A 22,046-nucleotide genomic window follows, 5' to 3' on the forward strand; every position below is an offset into this window, starting at 1 on the left:
GTTTCATAAATTGAAACTTCAATATCTCTATTTATTATTTATACTTTATTATATATTTTCAATATATTACGAGTATTATACACTTTATGAGCATTATATTATTTTAAATGACCGCCATTCTTATAAAGGTAGCAACTCTTAAAATCACCATTAGGCGGTTTTCGAGAAGAAAAAACCAGGGTTATCGTTTTCTATCGTTTTCAATCGATCTATGAGATTTTGATTGATTTTATCTAAGTGTAGTAACAGCGAATATATTCGTATATAAATATATATAATAATTAACAATATATATTATGGCAATATGATATATGTATATATATATGATCACCAAGCCGCCCTGGTGGCAGAAATAAGTATTGCTTTTTTGTTACTTTTTTTTATGGGACACAATTTATAATAAATTTTCTATAGAGTTCGTTCTTCTTATTTTCTAACTCCGTGATTAGAACGAATGGAAATCAATTCTAAGGGAGAAATAGTTGTTGTTGTTGTTGTTGTCGTTGTGGCTTGGATGAAACGTAACTGTAACTAGCTTGATACCGTAAATCGTTATTACAGTAAGAAACGAGTACTATTTCTGACAGACGGCATTATAATTAGAGCATGTCGTACCCAATAGAACACCTATGAGGTTTACTGAAAAGAGTAGTTGTCAATTTTGATCATAATTTGAGATGTATTATTGAATTGTGATCAAAAGTAAAAGTCGCTTGGAAAAAAATAAAGCCTCAACAGTGCAAACATTTAGTAGATAGAATATGTAAAATCTTTGAGAACATTTGATCAATTGTTTGAATCACTGTATATGCAATATTAAATATATGTAAAAAAAAATATAATATATATATGCAATATTGAAAGTTGTTGCAATGGTATTTAAAAATCGTGTAAACATAAGTAAAACACTTTTGACGCGACTAAAATAATGAAAATAATGTTACTTATTTGATGACAACTATAACAACGTCGACGACGAAGACAACAAGGACAAAGACTGACATATAAACATTATTAAAATATACGTAGTAATAATAATAAAAGATCAATTTTCACCTGGGATAAAATGATCACTTGTGTTTCTGATAATATTTCTATAAACTTAGAGTTTTAGTTTGACTTCTTCTTTCAATTAAATCACAATTACTGCACGAAATAGTTCAAATTAATTCAATTAGCAATTACTAAGTATTAATGTGTGTGTGTGTGTGTCTTGTTCCCAGTCGTTGCATAATTTTGTGAACAAGTTATAACACGTTTCATAAAGTAACACTTTTGTTTTGTAATTTAATCTCGAAATATATCGAAATACGTATGTACAATTTGTAACTGGTAGGAAGGAATATTTTGATCAATTACAAATAATTTTCTATCGAAACTAATTTCGAGAGATCGCATATTCTTTTTTTTTTAAGAAATTATCACACTATCGGCGGGTCATGTATTAATACGTTTTATGTAGAACGTAAGCTTAAGTTTCAATAAAACACTTACTAATGCTTGTTCTTTTTTTTGCATTGTCACTAATTTTTTTTTAGCAGGAATGATGTTTTTGGTTGTATTTTGTAAAGCCTGACAAGTGTTTAGTCATAAATTAATGAATTGTTAAGAAAACCTAATAATTTGATGAAATGTACTATTTTGACAATGTAAGTTTCGTGCTTTACAAAGAGTAGCATCAAATTCAGTTTGATTTTACATAACTCTAATAACATTTGACGCTTCCTTTAAAATTTATCCTGAAGCTATTGTGGCGCCCCCAAATTGAGTGCATTTCGATGGACACTTTTCATATACTTTTTCATAGTAACTGGAGACCGAAAAAGTTAGAAGATGCGAAACTGCAGGAGTTATTGGACGAAGACCTAATCCAAAACTCAAAAACAATGTGGCCCAAGAAACGATTAGCGGCCGATTTTTTTTTTTCATTTTCTTAAAAATTACGTAGTTTTTTTCCAAAACAAAACCGGTAATAATTTTCCGGTACACATATGTATATGTTTGTAATTGCTGATTTTTCGTTCCCCCAATTATTTTGGATTAAACAAAAGAATTTGGCCCATAGAAGGTTAACACGTTGAGCTCCACGCGAATTCTTAGGGAAATTCGCATCAGGCCACAGGTGTAACTTCGTATTGAAAAAATAGTTGAGTGTCAGTCACCCGTGATGGACGTAGCCTAAACGGAAAGTCTAGTGTCAGCCACCGATGGCTGACGTGGCACTTCTTGTCGTGTTAAAATAAAAATGACACAAAGATAGGTAAAAAGAAAGAAGGAAAGAAAGAAAGAAATCTGAATCATTATGAAATAAAATTGAATGGAAATGGAACGAGAAAAAATGCATGTTTTTGCAAAGGTAAAAGAGAAAAGAGAGAAAGAGAGAGAATTGTCGATGAGTCACGAGTTCGAGTGCACGCGAAAGGAATAACGAAAGTCGTTTTTATATTTCTATCTTTCTCTTTCTCTCTCTTTAGTTTTGTTACTGCCGTTAGTGGCTTCGATGTGTGTGTCTGTGTGTGTGTGTATGTGTGTTGGTGGGTTATAGCTATACTTGAGAATATAGATGGGGGATATAATGTATTGTTCGATGAGTCAGTTACCGATCAATGAGTAAATCAGGAAAAGCCAAGTGTGTTAGGACCCACGTGCAAAACTTTTGCTTACCTTTCTAAAGAATAAATAAAATAAAAGAAAAAAATTAAGTTAAAAGAAAAAAATCCAAAGATCTCATATATTGACCATAAGATAATAAACCTTAGGAGGGTTCAAAAGGTCAAAGATGACCCCATGAAAATCAATTTCTTCTTTTTATTTTTGAAACTTCAAATTCGTTCAACTTACCCAATAATTTACATTGGTATAATAATTTAATTTTATTATAGTATAATAGTTTTAGTTTATTATATTTTTTCTAATTTTATTATAATAATTTATATTTGTTATACTCAATTTAGAATATAATAAAAAATAACTTTGTTTTTTTTTTTATGCACATGTATTTGATTAATTCCATTCATCTATGCATCAAAGCCTTTATTTGTTGTCCAAAGGATGATATTATTATTATTATTATTATATTTGTGAACAACCCGGCATTATAATATTCGTAAATGCGATGTAAATCGATTGCATCAGAAAATTTATCCATGAACTCTACTCGTAAAGTTACCGAAGGTTTATAACTTTGGTCTTTTATGAATCATGGGTATACATAGCAAATGCAATTTACTTCTGTAATATCTAATAAAACAAGTTTCGTAGAGGAAACTATCATTAAAATGAAATAACAATTTTGTTGAATTAAAAAAAAAACAAAACAAAAACAAAAAAAATAATTGCTAAGAGAATACAAGCTAATTTTTTAATTACAACGAAATTAGTGTAGTATTTTTCAATCAAAAAAAAAAAAAAATAATAATAAATAAATAGAACAGAAAGATACAAAATAAATTATCCACCTACGATCTTACATTTTAGTGGTCCTAATAAAAAAAAAGTAAAAGATAAAATTGAAATTATCTAATCTCATAAATTAAACGAATATTTCTTGAAAGTAACAATAGTACCACCAAAAGCAGCACAAGCAGCACAAGTAGTATTATATACCCCTACATACACACATATAAATATATAGATATATATAAATATATGCAGTAGCAAAATACTAACATACACATATATAAAAATGATATCTCGATCATAAATGTCGGACTATTAAAAACCCGTCGCTCGTATTTATAACTCACAATCTCTCGGCACACAAAAGTTCGCCGACGAATTGGATGATCGCATTTGTAGGCTTCATTCCTGTCTTCTTATATATACAAGAAACTTAGGATAGGGGGTGGGAGGGGGTTGCTTTGAAGATGAGGGACACGACGACGACGACGACGACGACGACGACACATAAAACTGCATTACAATCGAACGAACTACTACTACTACTGCATTCCTATATATATGTATACAAATGCATTGGTAATTGCACTTCGTATTGGAGTTCATCAAGTTCGGTATATAATAATAGTATATTATTATACTATTATACTATATAATACTATTAGAATAACTATATAATAGTATTTGATAAATATATACATATATATTTATCATATGCAATTATGCATTGATAATTGCACTTTGTATTGGAGTTCATCAAGTTTGGTACGACGCGTCCTTCCGATAATTTCTAAGAAAACAAGGAAGAAAAAAAATAGAAAGAAAAAAAGAAGAAGGGTGTGTAAGAAGAGAAGGGTAAAACAAGGGGTTGAGAACGATCGAGTACGAACGAAGGGAAACTAAAGAAAAAGAAAAAGAAAAAAGAAAAGAAGAAGAAGAAGAAGAAAAAGGATTACCGTTACATAGATGAATTCTTGGGGAAAATGTGTTATTAATTGGAACTTAATGAGTTCGTCGATAACAGCTAATAACTATGACGATGATGATGACGACGACTACGATGATGATGATAACGATAATGATTCTCAATGACATAGGGTATATATATCAATCTGAAAATCAATATATGCGACTACATATTGTATGCATACGTGTATGCATGTATACGTATGTATATCATCTCGTTCATCATTTGCACTCTCTCGTTATTGTTTTTTTAATTATATACATATATATATTGTATAATATAAATATTAGGTATATCAAATAAAATATAAATTAAAATTTAAATTGTAATATAAATAATTTATAAAACAAAATATATAAATTAAATATAAACTATAATATTAATATTATATAATATAAAATACATAAAAATATATTTTATATAATTTATAAAGATTCAATTAATAATGTATGCAATAAAGAAAAGAAAAAAAGAAAACAAGAAATTAATTTTCTAATATACAATATTCATTAAAAATGTATTTAATATTTGACGATATATTTTTATCTACATATTTATTTTTTTTTTTAATTTATTTTATGAACATGATTAGAATAGAATCTTTAGATATTATTAGTATTACAATCTGGAACTGTTGAAATATTTTATTTTTTTGTTTCTTTTTTTTTGGTATTAAATTTCTGACTATTTTTTAAATTATTTTGCAAAACGAAAGAATGCATTGATTTGATTTTTTTTTTTACAATACAACGAACAAATCTTATTGTATGACGACTCGACTAAAGTGTACAATACAAAGACAATCGTAACGCTATTAAAGTAGGTAAGGTATATTATACATGTATAGATAAATAGATACACTTACATGTGTGTGTATATGTAAGTGTATACATCAGTGATTCGTATAGTTTCGTAGATTCGCATTTGCGCGATCGACAGAAATAGCTTGTCGCGTTTCTAACCGAGCGCAAGTAACCTCCTCCTTCTTTTCCTCCTCCTCCTCCTTCTCCACCTCCACTTCCTCCAACCCCCCCCCAAATATAACTGGACGTTCTTGGATTTGTGCTCACGAAAACAGAACTGTTTATAGTCTTCGTAGTTTCTCTATTTCTAATTTTCTATTCGACGTTTTTTCAATCGAACGAATATACGAAAATAAAAATAGAAAATAAAAAAAAAATAGAAAAGAAATCGCAAAATATTACAAATAATTATTTCAAGCGAATTATTTTACATTTACGTGTTTATATAAAACAAAAAAAAAAAACAAAAAAAAAATCTAACAAAGACGAAATTAGTTGTTCAAAGTTCCAAATTGCAAATAAAAATCAAATTAAAATGAGAAAAGATGCTTCGATGTTTTTTTTTTAGATATAATAATTTAATTTTGTTGAATATATTCTATCATAGACGTAATAGAACATTTGATTATATCCTCGGAGTATTAGGTTTTTTTTTTTTTATGTCACGGCGTAGTCTCTCGTATCGGCGACGGCACGTGGAAAGTTTTCGCTCGTTTGTGTTCCTCATTGATTTTCGACGAAGAAACACAACAACATCATCATCCCTCCCACGCACGATGTCTACGACATTTTTTTTACATTATAGAAAATATGATCCAAAGGACAAAAAATATTAATACACTCGCGATCGACATATTTTTCCCGTTTCTTATACTAAGTACCGGCAAAAATAATGACATTTTGAACAAAACAATAATTTTTACATATATTCTATATATATATATATATGGTTAGTAAAATACTGCAAAATGAATATGTTACTTGAAAGTTACACGGGTCCATAGAGGGTTAATTAATTTAAGAAGAAAATATTCATTCCTTACCCCCACCTTATCCCCCAATCAATCAACTGTGTCAGATCTACGAAATCATGCCCAGTATTTTTTTCTTTCATTTTTTTTTTTATTTTTTTTTTTAGATGATCAATTAATGGATCATTGACGACGAAAGATTATTTCTTTTTTTTTATCTTAATATGTTTAAAGTAGAAAGTCTTGTATATATTTTTATAAATTGAAAAAAAAAATAAAGAGGAATTCGAACAATTTTGTTGAATTCATCGTCGTCTACGTTCGTTCGTTCGTTCTTTCGTACGTTCGTTTTCTATTTTTTGGTTTAGAAAATAAAACAATTTGTTTGAAATAATATTAGAAAAAAAAATAGGTTTTCTCTATCATTTTTTTTTGTCAATAAAAAATCAATAGTATCTTAATGTTGATCTTACGATCGTATTAACCTTCTTATTGGCTTCTCTCACTATAAAAGCAAGCAGTGGTTGGTTTCCTTTCGCCTCGTTGCAATTACTTTCGAATATAAAGGACGATTTCTCTCTCTGTCCGTCTTTCTTTGACTTTATTGCAACTTGTTTCTCTCTCTCTCTCTCTCTCTCTCTTTTGTTCCAGTTTCTTAGAAAAAAATAAATAAATAAAATGTCGACCCCCTAGTAGAATAACAAATTCCCAAATTTATGATTTTTCTTTTTTCTAAGAAACTGGAACAAAAAAAGAGAGAGAGAGAGAGAGAGAGAGAAACGAGTTGCAATAATGTTGCAATTTATGTCAGTTTTTTCGTGAATTTAATAAAGTTTTTTTTAAATTAATTTTTGAAAAATATTATCAGGTCCCTGGCGACGTTTGACTGCGTAGACGTGCAGCCATTAAAGTGTTAATGAAATCGCGTGATTAGAATGAAGTAAAGAAAAAAAAAAAAAAAAAAAAGAAAAAAGCATTGATTATTGAATAAATTAAATACGAAATATTGTAAACACTAATTGTAAAATTTGAATTTATTTTGCAATCTAACAAGACTAATTATTATTCCTCGTCATAGATACGACACGATAAGTACTTCTTCACCTGCTGGATAAACAAGATAAATGTTAATCTTCAAAGCCGTAGACGAATTTAAATTTATCTCTCTGACACTTTTTGTAAATTAAGAGTAAGAGAGAGAGAGAGAGAGAGAAAAGAACGAAAATAATAATTAATTCTCTTTTATCATAATCATTTTCTCCCGTACTCGTAAATAATAAAAACAAAATATTTTACTTTCCTCGTTTTGACAAAGTCGCATATGGTCTCTAACAAAAAAAGAAAAAAAAAAAAAAAGAATATAAAATATTCTAATTAAAATTTATTGGTCTCTAATGTAATTTAATTAATTCGCACGTGCGTTTTATAGTCGATATTTTTTATATATTGAAATTGTTAACATAATTTTATCAAACTTATAATATATACGGCCCTCTATTCCTTTTAATATTTTTCTTTTTTTTTTTTTTTTGACAAACTAGCATGACTAAAATATATATATATATATATATATTTTTTTTTTTTAAATATAGTATTTTATATTATATTATTTTATATATATTACGCTAATAAAATTATATAAAGGATAGAAGAGAAACGAAATATACGAGAGCAAGGATCTTACGTGAAATTTATATCCCCATAACAACGATCAACGGAATAACATTATAGTTTAGTAGTAGACCATCGAATAATGTGATTGCTATGTTGACTACGTAAGTAGTTGCTTACTTGATAAACTTCTATTTCGTCATAGATTTCCTAATCTATATTATTCTATCGTTCTTTAAATTTCAATTTTAATCGTCTTATTTTGACAATTACATTTTAATATATTATCATTCAAATATATAAATTACAAATATAATTCTATATTTTTTAGCCTTGTGGAATAAGAAATTTACACGTGAAGGTAAATATAAATGAGAAAAAAAAAAGCCTTGAAAATGATGTTTCTATAATGATTTTTATATGCTTATCTATACTCAATGTCAAATGAATAATTTCAGAAACAAACTACATTGAATTATTAATGTTTTCGTATGTTTTTGAATAATGAAACGTTTCTCAACAAAAAGTATAACAAAATACAAATGGTATGTATCAGAAAGATCATAACAGGTTGTTGTTTACCTTTTTTGAAATGTCGCAATGAATAATTTCTACGATGAAAAATATTCATTGAAACTAACCGGTGATAGTTTAGATTTGATTTCGTTCAATGATCATTTTCAATTTAGGATTCATTTCACGCGTGTAACATTTACGAAATCTTATAAACTGACAACTAGAATATATCTAACTTTGACACATATTTAACTTTACAACAAATTAAATATTTCTAATGATAAATAAAAATATATAATAAACCATAAAATTCGTAAACATTCTTCTAACAAAAATACAGTGGTTCTTAACCGATATTCCGTGAAATTTTATGAAAGTTCCACTATTATACCTAATTAGTAAATTTTTCTATTTTTTTTTACTAATATAATATTTTTAAATTAATATTTTCTTTTTTTATCATTATCTATTATCATTACAATATCTATAATTAAATGTTAAAAAAATATGTTGTATTATATCATGTTATGTATAATGTATAATCTATAACTTCCAATATTAATATAAGTTAAATGGTTTACGCAGATTTTTTTGTTGATTTAATGATCTTAATCATCTTAATGATTTTGATGTTTCGCTTTTGATTTTCCTTCTAATCAAAAATATTCCGTGACTTCGCGAAGGTTAAGAAAACCATTGTTCTAACATCTACAAAAACAACCAATTAAAATCTACACACAAAAAAAAAAAAAACAGAGCAAATCTTGAAATTCGTTATCTTCAAAACAGAAATTTATTCACACTAACCTGTTATCTCTGAATAGATACTTGAGTTCCTCAAGAAAATTCTTTCACATCCGTCTCTAACGCTATCCTCGTCTACGAAAAGTAGCATTCGTTCGTCCAATAAAATCGTAACGATGCATATCGTATTTTCCAATCACGAGATCATGATTCTTCGAAGTTGAGGAACAACAAGTTAAATCTTCGAAGTTGAATGCAAATAACGACAAAGGGTTGAACTGTCCACGACGAATTCATCGATGATGATGATGATGATGATGATTACGATGAATATAATGATGATAATGATGATAACGATGACAATGATGACCACCAAGTTGACGATGACGATGATAACAATGTTGTTGTTGTTGTTGTTGTTGTTGTAGTTGTTAGGTTAAAAACATGCTGGCGATTATTCGTTTGTTGTTTTTTTTAAATCTTCGGTAAATTCTCTGATCTTTTCCGTATAAAACAAAGAGTTCACATGTAAAATGGACAATGACGAAAATAATGATGACGATGACGACATGTACAGGGTCAGTCACGTTTAGAAAACTTTTTTGCGTTTCTCTCTTCCCATTCCAAGACCGCGATGACCATAAAGAAGAAAATGAAAACTAATACTGAATATATTTTTCTCGTGACAAGCATCTCTTACCCACTCTTTTTCTCTTTCTTTCTCTATCTCTCTATCTCTATATCTTCGGCTCTTCCTTTGAAATCCTAAGAAAAAAAAAAAACCTAAACTGGAGACATGGAATCTGTGTATCCTCTTCGAAAAGATAGAAAAGATAGAAAAGAAGGATGGAAGAGAAAGAAAGGTAAAAATGAGATCAGTGAAATGGAGAGTACAAAGAAAGAACAAAAAAAAAAAGGCTCAATTTAATAGAAATCCTTGGAAAAGGAATATTTTTGAGAACTGATTTATTTTTATTTGATGGTTTACCTAACCGTGACTTCCATCAATGTAGTAAAACATGTGCGCACCCATAATGCGGTCCCAAAGGGTATTTAAATAAAAAATTTTTTAATAGCCGAACAGCAGGAGACCTAGGAGACCGAGGAGACCGAGGAGACCGAGGAGACCGAGGAGACCGAGGAGACCGAGGAGACCGAGAAGTCCGTCGGGAAGACCATCAAAATTCGGCAGGGCAGTCAGTGTTAAAGGAATATAATGATTGTGCATAATTAATTATTTTGCATTATATGCATATTATATATTATATTTGAATTATTCGAAAAGAAAGTAAGTGATAGAACGAACAAAATAAAAGGAAGATAAATGCCGTGATAAAATTACCCCTTTCATTTTTTTTTTCTTCTTATTCTACGAAAATATCTTTGGAAAGTTTTTCGCGTCTGGGAAATCTTAAAAACACACAGCACAAATATATTTTTCAACAAGTTTCCTAACTTTTCTCTTTCTTTTTCTCTCTCTCTCTCTCTCTCTTTCTTTTTTTTTCTTTTTTTTTTTGACATATTATATATAAATAATTTAATGGTAGAACACGACGCGTAAAATGTTCAAGTCCCACGTATATCTCATAATATATATACACACACAAATAACCCAAAAAGACAGGTACAATATCATACGTAGTTTCGATCTCATCGAAAGTACGACGATGGATATTTCCGGCTGCCAGAGACAGTGTTTGAGCACTCTGCACGAGTTTCGTTCCTCTCCATCTATCATATATATATATCGACGAATTCTATGATCCCCAGGTTCTGCCTAACTTCATCTCTTTCCACCTAAGTCGTTCCACCCCTCCCTCCCACTGTACACCTAACTATAACTCATTTATTTATTATCATTCTATTTCTTAGAAATTCAACATGTTTCTTTCAATTCAACATTAAATATACATATTAATCATTGTTTATTTAATAAGTCTAATCTACATTATTTATTTTCTTGATTTCTCATAGAAAAATAAAACAAATGCAATGTGTTTATGAAGTAGTTACTTTTTTACAATTTCTATCTAATTGTAAGATATATTAGTAATGAAATTTGTTAGTATCTATAATCTTCTATCTACAATTCTATCTTTTTCTCTTTCTTTTTTCCTTCACCCATACGTCATTCGTTCATTCGTTGGATCTGTCAGTGTGTTGTCTACGTAGATACTTTTTGCCATGTAATCGAGAGAGATTATACTGTGCGCTGGGATTCGATCGGCAGAACGGAGCCTGGCACGAGTAAAAGTGTGTGGCCACGACGACGACGACGACGACGACGACGACGACGACGACGACGACGACGACAACGACGCCGATGACGACGACGACGATGCAAACGTAACATGCGACACACACACCAAAATGTTGCCTGGAATGACAATGTGTCTAAGAGAGAGAGAGAGAGAGAGAAAGAAAGAGATAGACTACGAAGACGACGTATAATACTGTATTATTACATCTTAAGAAACCGTTCATTCGTTGGTTCGTTCGTTGCAAAGTCGAGGCACGAGGTAGTCACGTACGTCATCGAGAAAAAGAAAGATAAAAAGATAGAAAGAAAGAAAGAAAAAGAGAGAAAGAGAGAGAGAGAGAGAAGGAATACTTTTGCAACTTGTTTACGTTTTACTAATACACATACATATACAGAGAAAGAGAGAGACATATTACCGGCATATATGAAAAAGAAAGAGAAAGAGATATATTAAAGATAGAGAAAAAGATTGCCGTGAATTTTTTCACGCAAGAATACTGCTCCTTTTTTTTTATTTCTTTTTCTCCCGGAATGGCATTTAAAGAAACCGCGACAGAGAGAGAGAGAGAGAGATAGGTTAGAATCTCTTTCTATGTTCTCTATCACAAAAAATGAAGATAGATAGATAAATAGGAGAAAGATTAAAAAACGAGAGGACAGGGTGGAATGATTACAACCGGGAAGTGATAAAACTATAGAGAAAAGGTTAGAAAATAAATATATACAGATAGAAAAATAGATAAAATCAAAAACAAGAGAAAGAAAAGAGAATTTAATAAAAAGGGAATCAACATGAGACTTACCTATCTCTGCTTTTTGGCCAGGGTCTCTCGTTCAGGGACGGGCCCGAGGATCTTGCAGCCGCATGTTCCGTTTATTCCCGGCTTCTCGTTTTTTTCGTTCCGGTTTCTCTTTGGATACTCGTTAGCGACACACAGCCATCTTGCGTACCGCCTGGTGGTGGCCTGGCTTCGTTGCCTTCAGTACGAGAAACAGAGAGAGTACAACGGGTGGATGTGGCTGTCTGCCTGCCTGCCTGCCTGCGGTGGGAGAGGAGGAAGAAGAGATAGGCACTGTATATATCAGGGTATATTAGTGTGCTGCTGGTGAGGAATATTCTCTATCTCTTTTTGACCAAAAGGTAATGTAGAGACGCTGAACACAAGTATAATGCGCCTGCCCGGCTGCTCCTATACGTGTACACCAAGAGAGAGAGAGAGAGAGAGAGAGAGAGACAGACAGACAGATATGGTCGACGCGCACACACACATATATATATGCACAACACCAACGAAAAGTGCGTGTCCAAGTACTTTCTGATGCACGCTTAGCCGCCACACGCATATAATAGCAGCACACGGTACACAACACCACTAGCCTTCTTCTTCTTCTTCTTCTTTTGCTACTGCTGTTGCTGATGTGTTACTGCTTTTGTTACACAGATGTATTATTATTGGTGCTTAACTGCTTTTTTTCTTAATTTTTCTCTTTTCGCCAGCGCGACTTAATGCCACGTACGATAAACAACGCACACCGACATATTTTTGAACTATTATATTGGTAGTATTATACTTGCATCAACTATTATTATTATTTCTACTATTAATCAAATTGTTAGTGCTGTTAAAACTACCAACGTTATGTTTAATGCACAGTTCCTTTTAATTTTTATTCTTCTTATTCTCTGTGTCACCGACCACTATCAAAACGTTTTTTCTCCTTTTTTCTTCCTCCTCGTCCCTGTTGTTAGTCTGTCTCTCTCTCTCGTCTTCGTTTTCGTCTTCGTTTTCTTCTTCTTCTTCTTCTTCCTCCTCCTCCTCGACCGCCACCGTCGTATCCACCTCTTCTCTCGTCCTCACACTTTTCTCCACTTTCTCACACAACACTTAACCGTTCTTCTCACGTTCATAATATTATATTCCTAACCTCTCTTTTTCAGAATAAGTTTTGTAATAGAGAAAAAGACGCGAGTCGACGATTTCTCCTTCTTAATACACGTACGCGTACATTATTATACACACGCAGTCGCACACGCTATCGTCTTTGCTAATTTATTAACATTTATTCGAATAGTACAAACCGATATCCAAAACGATTCTATTCTTATAATTAATGATTCGACATAAACCATACATTGATTACTTTATGCTTTTCTTTTCACTTTTGTAAACTGCATACGTTTCACTTATTCACTTGATTTCATTTGATTATTATCGATATATCGTTTTTAATTGTTGCTTTACACCTTTTTTACAAATTATTAATTCTTATCCTTCTCTTTTTTATCTTCTTCTTTCCTTTTTCCCTTCGTTTTCTTACCACTCGCGAACGCGACGTTGACCGGGAAGTCGCTCGGTGTAGACTGGCACTAGCCGAGAATTGCGCGACATTCGGCAATTTTCGTTAGCTTTCGCCGTTAATCGGGTCCGCGAATCTTCTGCTGCGTGCACACCACTCATCAATTTATCAGGTACGTATCTATCGCGAATTTCTCTGATATTCGTACTTTTTTTTTATTTTCTTTTGTTTACGTCTTTTCATTTTTTGTTTTATTCCTGAAAAAACCAAATTAGTTATGCAAAAGACATGGACAACTTTCGGATTTGAGACATCCCGCAAAGCTTTATTTTATTCTTTGTAAAAAGTTTACTTGAATGATTGATCTATAGGCGTAAATAAATCATTCACGCTTGGAAAAGTTTTTAAAATTGAATCACTTTATTGTGCGATTGCTTTCGAAAATTTCTTCAAAATTTAGTAAATGAGATTTTCTTTGTGTTATTTAAAAAGAAAGTTGCGTTGAAATCAATGGACTATCGGTTTGTTCGTTCGGTTATCGTTCGGTTATCGGTCGATATGCGTCACCGATCGACGACAAGGTAATTTCACTTTGACTTCGTTGGCTTTCCCTCGAGAGATCAAACGCTTGCTGCCTTTAAAGTGAAGTCACTCCTTGGATTTGCCCCTGAAAATAATACAGTAGAACGTCCATGAAATATAGAGTGGTTATAAACGCACGCGGATGGACCAAACCAATGACAAACAAAATATATTCGTGCATCTTCGTATACATTCGCTTTCCTGGCGCCATTTATTTGGGAGTGTTCAAGAGAGGGGGAAAAGAGAAAGATAGAAGATTTGAATACCTCTCTATATATCTATGTATATATTTTTCATTGAAGAGAGAAAGAGAGATGATAATGTATTAATAACTTGGGTATAGTGTTTTTCTGTAAATCATAAAAATAGCATTAAACCAAGTGAAGTAAATAAGTCCACTTACTCAACTTTTTTATTTTCAATCTCTCTTTCTTTCTCTCTTTCCATTTCTTTTCCTTGTGCAAGTAGTTAACGTAAACAATATCTTTCGAACTAAAAAAAGAAAAGAGATATTTGAAAAACAGAGAAAGAGTCGAGCCTAAAAAAACCAGGGATACACGATCGGTCATCTAGATCATTGTAATCGGAAAGCTTTGCATCTATTTATTTCTTTCTTTCTTTTTCTTATTCATTCTTTCTCTTTCTGTCTCTCTTGTCTCGAAGCCAAGTGAAACCGGATCTTCGTTTGTAGCACTCGTGTCGTCTAAAAAGGGATACGAAAGCTCGCTTTTTCGCAATTTCCAGGTCGTATGGGTTGCTCTCGCTGTGATTGAGAGCAAAAAAAAAGAACAAAGGGAGAGAAAAAGAAAGAGAAAAACAGAATGATGAATAAACATTTAAATTCGAGTGCATTCGGATTGCAACCAATATATTTTATTGTATTTTTCGAAAAGTCAAAGAGAAAGGAAGAGATTGAAGGATACAGTGCAGCTTGCAAAAATGATACTCGAGGGGCACTGCGTATACTACTTACGAACCTGGTTATAACTGTAACGTCACTGGTCCAGTCAAAGGGGGCGGCAATTTTCGCGCTGATGTTATAAATTCGAATTGAAATATTTTATTTGATGATTCGTAACGTTATCAACGAATTGTTTGACATATTTTCATGTGCATACTTTTATTTACTTTTTACGTATGTACGAATAACTAATATATTTAGATACTGATAGATAATAGATTTAGATTTGGAAAAATTAAAAAACCAGCAACCATTTAAAAAACGTGTTCGATAATGACAAAGTAGACAGAATTTCCACGATGCTTTAACTATTTTCTTTCCGCTCTCTTTCTCGTTCTTTTTTATTTTATCTTTTGTCAATCCTAAATAAAAATTTATAGTAGGTACAGGATGTAACGTTACCAAGGGACTAAAGGGACTAAGAGAGGGGTCCTGATGGTTTGTTAAGGGTATATTTTCGACTAAGAAATTATGTTCTTTCTCACCCTTATGGCGTAAAGCCCTTTTCACTGATGACAATAAAAGACTGGCCAAGAGCTTTACTTTCGCTTTATATGAATGAAACGGTTGGGAAAAAATTGTCAATGGAAAATATTCTTCAAATCAATTTGAAATCGAACAATTTCGTTTTTCTATTTTTTTTTTTTTTGCAAGATTGATCGAGGCTAACATTTTTCGGTTTTCTTTTTTTTTCTTTTTTACAAGGAAGCCAGGTGAATGTAACTTAGCCGCGTTACAGATGCACACACATAGAAAGGTATACATGCATAAAACGAATTTGTATAGTGACGAAATTGCATTGGCTCGTCGGTAATATTCTGGCTGTTCGTAAAACTTGGACGGGCCGACTTGTGGACACGATGCAACACGATTATTAATAGAAACCGTTCCACACCCTTTTGCTTGGCACGTTAGCGTCCTCGATATATGTATTCGGAAAAATCTGTTTGCTTGTTTTTGCTTGCGACGCCATCTTGCCCTCGAAACTCCGCTTTTATTTTATTTTTCATTATTTTGTTATTTTTGCTTAACGGGCAGACAATTTTTCATGAGAGACTCGAGAACCGTCGCGTGCAAAAAAAAATAAAAAATAAAAAAATAAACGAAGCGATACAAAATTTACGATTGCATTTTAAACGAGAAAAATTTGTGCATTCATTTTTACAATGGACATATTTAGTTTCCATCAAACAAACTCCTCTTAGAATTTGTTTATATTTCATTTTTTCCATCTCACATGAAATTTGAAGTATCACGTAGCCATAATGATTAGTGTAATGCGTAAATATGTTAGAATGTTATTAGAAATGATTACCAAAGTTCTACTGCGGTTTTTAGACCCACAAAGTCACTCGGGCACATCCGTTAGACTTTCGATCTCGCCTTCGAACAATTCTAAAGCCTCGCTGCTTGGTAATTATATAGCAGCATTTAAAAATACAGATAAAAAGAAAGATAAAGAAAGAAAGAAAGAAAGAAAGAGAGAGAGAGAGAGAGAGAGGGAGAGAGAGAGAGAGAGAGAGAGGGAGAAAACGACAGGTATAGAATTTTCAAAGTGTCAGTGGGTCGGATTTGTCCATCGGGTGTACTGTGAGAAAACGAGAATACATATCACCCTTTTAATATCAAAGTACTGGGATTAGTTGTGCTTGGGCTGAAGCAGCTGTCGTATCTTGAGCTTTCTACTCAATGACAGTACCTATACCTGAACAATAAAAGGTTTTAACCTTATCTCCTTCCCTTCATCTTTCTATCAACTTTCATAAATTTTGTTTTCTCTCTATATATATATATATGAACAAATCATTATAAAAATGAATTGAGAATAAATCTGATAACCAAATTTAAAGATCCCGTAAAGATGGCGTTAACGTAAAGAATTATCGACGCCGTATTGAAAATAAATCGTAAGGTGGATCTAGGAAACGTAAGCAATTTCTTGACAGATGCCTAACAAATATAACAAATATATATATATTGGAGTTTAAATGATTTTAAAGCGGATAAAATATCGTTCGTTCGACATTGAATTATTCGTAATGGTCGAAGGTTTAAACATTTAAACGATACGTGTTTAGAAATCTAATTGAAAAAAAGATAGATAAAGATGAAAATATAGAGCGTATAAACTAAATAAAATTAATTTTCCAATTTCTCGATTGAATTTTTTTTTAATAAATGTTGTGTGAGTACTATAAGGGTCAGAAGAAACCCTATAAAAATTTTTCTTGTTTTTTTTTTTTCTAGTTTTATTTTTATTACTATATTCTTCCTTTCGTTGTTTAATTTTTTCTCCTCTCTCCGTTATTCTCAATCCATCTTTTCTACGGGTCCAACCCCTCTTTTCTTGTGTTTTTTATTTTTATTTTTTATTTTTTTATTTTTTCTTTCCTTCCGGCGATACGAAACGAGTTTTCAGCGATTCAATGCTTCTCGCTCTCTTGCAAATGTGAAAGTACATTACTTGTGTGCGAACTCTGAAAGTCGTTCCGCTCGAAGGTTGGTTTTACCTCCTTTCTCGCGGCCCTGGACCCTCTCCTCCTCCCTCTCTTCCACCCTCTCCTCCCCATCTTCTTCTCTTACTCAACGAGAACGAAAATTGTCGAATTTACCAAATAATTTTCTTTTCTATATTAATCTAACGTATTTTGATATTCAATATATTTTGTGTGTTGTAATCTATTTTTAAACATTTTTTTTTCTCTTTATCTTTTAGATATTAGGAAAAATATTTCTTTACAGAAGTTAACCACTACTTTGTACGTTTATTTTTTTTTTTTATCTGCATACTCAGCAGTTTCTTTCCGTTGTAATGCAACAACCGGAAAAAGAGCTACCACGATTTTGGAAACGTTCTCGTTTATTCGTTAATGCGTTCAAATTAATTATTTATGTATATATATATATATAATACTAATATTTATTATATTATATAATTTATAACTAATTTAATCATATTAATTAAATTATATATATTAACCCCTTAATTTGCACGCTCGAGTTAACTCGAGCGGCGTTGTATTACGTTGAGCCAAAATTGTTCCTTAGGGGGTTAATAAAATATTAAATTTAATTAATTACATATATTAATATTATATATTACATATATATATATAGTATAGTATCGTATAGTATCGTATATAGTATAGTAATAGTATACCTACTATATACAATATAGTATAGTATATAGAAAGAAAACCATGTTTTTTATTCAAAATATCCAAAACCAACATATCAAAGATTCAAACTCAATTGAAAACTCATTATATATAATAATATAATAATATAAATAATATAAATAATATAAAAAAATTAAAACGAGTAATAAATAATTCATACAATTTTGTTATGCAAGATTTAATGTATTTGTAATATAAAATAGAAATCGTATACGTAAGCAAGCTAATCCATTCTATTCTATTGTTGTTAAAATCAATAATACGTGAGATCTATATACATAACACTCTCTCTCTCTCTCTCTCTCTCTCTCTTTCTCTTTCTCTTTCTAGTCTACGAATCGATTAAATTAACGAAAGATTCACTAGTTCGTGACTCATCGAGCTATATAATATCGCGAAATTACGAGCCATGCAAGCCAATGCCAAAAAACGAATGTACGAACTAAAGAGAGAGAGAGAGAGAGAGAGAGAATAGGGGGTTGAAGTGGAAAGGAGGGTAGTTGGAAAAAGAGGAGGGATGGAGTGTTTGGATGGTGCATGGTCCAGGAACGATAAGAGTCTTCCTTCGTTTGGCAACGATGCGTTAAAATAACGTTACGCTGCGTTTAACGCAAATATATCTATATAAATATAACATATACACATATATACACATATTCCCATTCATACGTATGTGTTGTTAAATTTTCAAATTATCCTCATCGATGTATTTCATCGACTGAAAGTTTAAATAACAAAAAAATCTACGATCCGAAACAAAAAATCGTATAAACATTTATTAATAATTTATCATTTCACATTTGTGATTATTTCAAATAAATAATATATAGAGAAAGAGAAATAATAATTAGTATAAAAAGTAATAATTATTTATAATTGAACTCTTGGTAAAAGACGATAGAAGAAAAATCCAAAGCAAGAACAACACCGATCGCGGAAACGGTGACCCCGGTTCGGTTGACGGCTCGACCGCAATCTCAAAGTCACAATACGAGTGTGTTCGTGTGTGTGTTTTTACGTCTATCTCTACGTGCGTCTTCATTGTTTATTTATTTTATAATCAGGTATAATAAAAAAAACAACGACAAGTAAAAAAAAAAAAGTCTAGGAGACGGAGGAAGAAAAAACACGACCACGACCACGACCACGACCACGACCGATCGAGAACTTCCGTTTTAATTAAATCATTTTATATTCCTTTTTTTTATTCTTTTTTTTTTTTAATTATTTTTCTTATTACATTTTCTTTTCTATTTTTATGTTCACAACGAATAATAATTCCTACGAATACCATGCAAATTATTATATATATAAATAGTAATAAAAGTAATTTAATTAATTAGAATTTTATTTTATTAATTAAAAATAATAATATATATATTATACATTATATAATATAATAAAGTATAATATATATATATTAATAATAAAATAATGAAATATTTATATTTTTGAGCAAATAACACACAACGCTTAGATAAATCGTCTACAGTATTCCCTAGATGCACGGGTAAGGCCTATGTAACGTAAGTGTATGTGCGTAAATGTGTATACGAATAAGCGTGTGTGTGTGTGTGTGTATCGAGTCATCGATTATCGATTCGGATGTAAATAGCCAGATGATGATAAATTTATTGAGACGCTAAAGACTGTATGTCTTCTTTGTTCTTTCATATTTTATTCATATACGCTTTTTTCCCGATCTTTTTCTTATTCGTCTTCCGCGTTTCTTCCCACCCACCAAATCACCCACCCACCCACTTCCAACTCCTATGACTTTTTTATTTCGATAATTTTCCAAATATTTTTTTCTTCCTTTTTCTTTTTCTTTTTTTTTTTTCAAATAAGCGTCAGACTCACGCGACAGACGTGCGCACATATGCGTACATAACACACACACACATGGATGAGAATTTTTGCATAGGGGCAATACGTTCGTGTACGATGAACGTAAAAAGCCTCGTTTCGATACTAAAAATAAATTTATCTCGAGAGTCGAATTATCACTTCTATCTGAACTGCGGAGAATTCGCACTCGCGTAGGTTCATCCTAATGTCTGTGTGTTTGTCTCTGTCCGTTCCCCAATCTGTGAGCCGATGATAACACGAACGAAAAGAGTTACGATACCTGACGCCTTTTAATTCCGAGAAATCGGAACAGAGAATAAATCAATTCTCTCTAAAGAGAGAAAGAAGATAGAAAAACGACGTTTTCCCTTTGACTGAAAATTGAACGGTAAAATAGGGGTTGATTTTTCTTTGAACAGATCGAACAAATTATTTCATTATTACAATAATAATTTTTTTTTATTTCACAACAAATATAATTAAAAGAGTCAATAGTTCATTTAAACTTTTATTGATAATTTTACTTCTTCTTTTTTATTCTTTTGTATTTTGTCAGGTATTAGTGTATGAGAGTATGTTTTAATTTGATTATGGAAATATATATATAAAAAAAAAAAAATACAATATAGAATTGTACGATGTTTGCCTTTTCGTGAGTTATACGAGTATGTAAGCGAGTTAACAACCAAACGAACTCGAGAAGAACGAATATCAAGATTTTTCGTTCTTAATTCAATGATTAAAAGTCTCGGCTTTCTCTTCAGAAAGACACTTTCAATATGAAATAACCGTGTCAAAGCTAATGGAGTTTGTATCGAGACAGAGAACTAAGTTCTACTTGTTTGTTCCATATTTTTGTACACATTTTTTTAAATGTTATTCTATTTTTCTGTATTTGTTTGTTTTTTTTTTTTTTCTTATATCACCAGGCTCAGTAAACGGTATGAAATATATTTTGATATATCCTTATTTCATTTCAGTTGATATATCTGCATGACAAAATTTAAAAACTTCATCTTCAATTTGATCATTTACCAACCGAGTAATTTAATTGATAATAAAAAGATCTATTTCATCGGTCAAGAAACTTGATCAATAATATAGAAAGTTATTGTTATCACAGGTACGTAAGTAAGGAAAGAAATTGTTATCGACGATCAAGTGTATCGGTCGGTAAACTAAATTCCTGTTTTTAAAATATGAATTAACTTGATCAATATAGATAAATAAAAATTGATTTATAAAACAGTTTATAGTTGAAGTGTACCATTATCTTCAATGACAATTACATCCTTTATTGCAACGATAAATCATTCGATAATAAAAATAATAAATTGTTTCCTCCACCCTCCCAAATAAAAACCCCAAAATTAAAAATTCATTGTAATACGTTATCCAAGTTATGTATTAATATTTATTATATATATATACGATTCGAGTAAATTTTATTATTTTATATTAGTTGTAAATAAAATGACGACAAGATCTCTTCTGCTTAAGTATTAAAACAAAAATGGTGGATATAGTTTTATAAAAGAAATTTATCTTTCCTTTTGTTTTAATTATCCTATAATTAATTAATTATTAATTAATTTATTATAGCATATAATTTCTTATTTATTATATTAATATTAATATTATGTAATTATTTATTTTGTATTTATTAATTTATAATTAATTAATAATTAATCTATAATAATATTTATTTGGAAATATTTCTTTTGTTATTTAGCAATAATTACGACAGCTATATTAATCAAGGTTGTTAATCACTAGATGATGCCATATACTATATGATATTATTTACGGATTAACTTGATCTTATTATTCTTATCTAGAAGATTACACACATTGTATCGAGAATATTCTCTTCTTTTCTCTTCTCTTCTCTTCTCTTCTCTTCTCTT

General features: G+C 30.8%; 1 protein-coding gene across 14 annotated transcripts in view; it reads right to left on the minus strand.

Annotated features, from left to right (window-relative positions):
• Hipk (Homeodomain interacting protein kinase) overlaps positions 1–13,740 on the minus strand; it is a 29,590-nt gene extending 15,850 nt beyond the window's left edge. For 10 of the 14 annotated variants that reach the window (XM_015329836.2, XM_015329838.2, XM_015329837.2 and 7 more), the window contains exon 1: positions 12,075–13,740. The gene's annotated coding sequence lies outside the window, so the exon portion shown is untranslated. The other 4 variants (XM_015329845.2, XM_015329843.2, XM_089178582.1 and 1 more) reach the window with 3 other exon arrangements.
• Between the last annotated feature and the right edge of the window lie 8,306 nt (positions 13,741–22,046).

This window comes from Polistes dominula, unplaced genomic scaffold, assembly GCF_049000335.1.
Source record: "Polistes dominula isolate Pdom_NZ unplaced genomic scaffold, Pdom_raw_medaka contig_11, whole genome shotgun sequence".
In the NCBI taxonomy this organism is placed as follows: Eukaryota; Metazoa; Arthropoda; class Insecta; order Hymenoptera; family Vespidae; genus Polistes; species Polistes dominula.